Source organism: Nematolebias whitei, chromosome 1 (assembly GCF_014905685.2).
Source record: "Nematolebias whitei isolate Nwh7 chromosome 1, NemWhi1, whole genome shotgun sequence".
NCBI lineage: Eukaryota > Metazoa > Chordata > Actinopteri > Cyprinodontiformes > Rivulidae > Nematolebias > Nematolebias whitei.
The window spans coordinates 41768610-41770106 of NC_056498.1; positions in this window are offsets into that span (position 1 = coordinate 41768610).

Genomic DNA, 1497 nt, shown 5'->3' on the forward strand with positions numbered 1-1497 from the left:
TAAGGAGAACCTCAACATCTTCATTTCTGCCACTTCCAGTTCTGTCTCCTGTCTTTTTGTCCATGTCTCTGTCTCCAGACCATACAACATAGCTGGTCTCACCTCTGTCTTGTAAACTTTTTCTTTGACCTTAGCTGACACCCTTTTGTCACAAATCCCTCCTGAAACTTTTCTCCATCACTCCATCCTGCCTGGACTCTCTTCTTCACCTCTTTACCACACTCCCCATGTTCTTGGACAGTGGACCTAGAGCAGGACTTAATTTGTAAACCGACTGATGCGGGAACATAAATAGCGGGTGGGATGGGGGTAGGGACTATGAGGTCTGAGGGTCCTCCCCCAGAAAATTTTGAATAAAGTAGATGCAAGTTCCTGCATTTTGGTGCATTTTAACAGGTTTGTAAACACTCTGCTTCTGTCAAGCATCCGATAACTCCCCCTTACTTGATGCTTCAGAGCCCGAGGCTGTCCCTGCTCGTTGTTGTCCGACTCCATGTGTGAAATCTCCAGGTTGTCCTCCGTCTGTTCATGGCAGCTGTCTGTGAGCTCCTGCCCGTGTACGACTGCCTGGTTAACTTGGCAATCAGCCCACCACTTTTTTAGGGGTAGAGTTTTTTTAAACACAGAAATATTACTTTAAGGGGCAGCTCATATGTGATAAGTCATAAGTGGCTGTTATTTTTAAAACGAGTGTTTATGTAATTATTTTCTATTTGTTTAAGACAGTTATATTTGTTCATAACTAGTAGTAGTAGGCATGAGAGTTACCGGATACAAGTAAACAGATACGGGAACGCACCATGTCAAAATGCAAGCGTTCCTGGATCCTGTTCCACCAGAATCAGACTCAAATTAAACTCTGAACCCAAGTCCTTGAAGTCCTGCTCCTTTGTGACCTCTGCTCCTTGTAGCCTCACTGTTCCACCTCCTCCCTCTCATTCACACATGGACTCTGTCTTACTACAGCTGATTTTCATTCCTCTTCTTTCAAGTGCATACCTCCACCTCTCCAAGTTCTCTTCCACCTGTTCCCTGTTCTCACCACAGATCACAATGTCATCTGCAAACATCATTGTCCACGGGGATTCCTGCCTGACCTCATCTGTTAGTCGGTCCATCCACCTTGAAGATATCTGTCACTCCTAGAGCACATCTCACCACCTGTTGTACAGTAAAATTATTATTCACATTGGCGAAAATGACACTCTGCTATGAAAATCAGAGATCACTAAAATTTATGTTGCTTCAGTGTGTAACTTTGCAAAAATTATGTCTGACTCTGTAGTTTTCTCCAGCCCCCTCCTCAACCTGTCCAGCTATGACATATTTAGCTGTATGTTGGCTTTCAACCTCTGAGCGTCCAAGTGGTGATCTGAAAACAACATAGGATTTGTAGATAACTGGAGTGCATTTGGGAGAAAACCTGGTCTGATGCAGAGAGATGGAATCCACCCCACCTTATGTAGAGCAGCACTTCTCTCTAAAATCTTAGCTGAT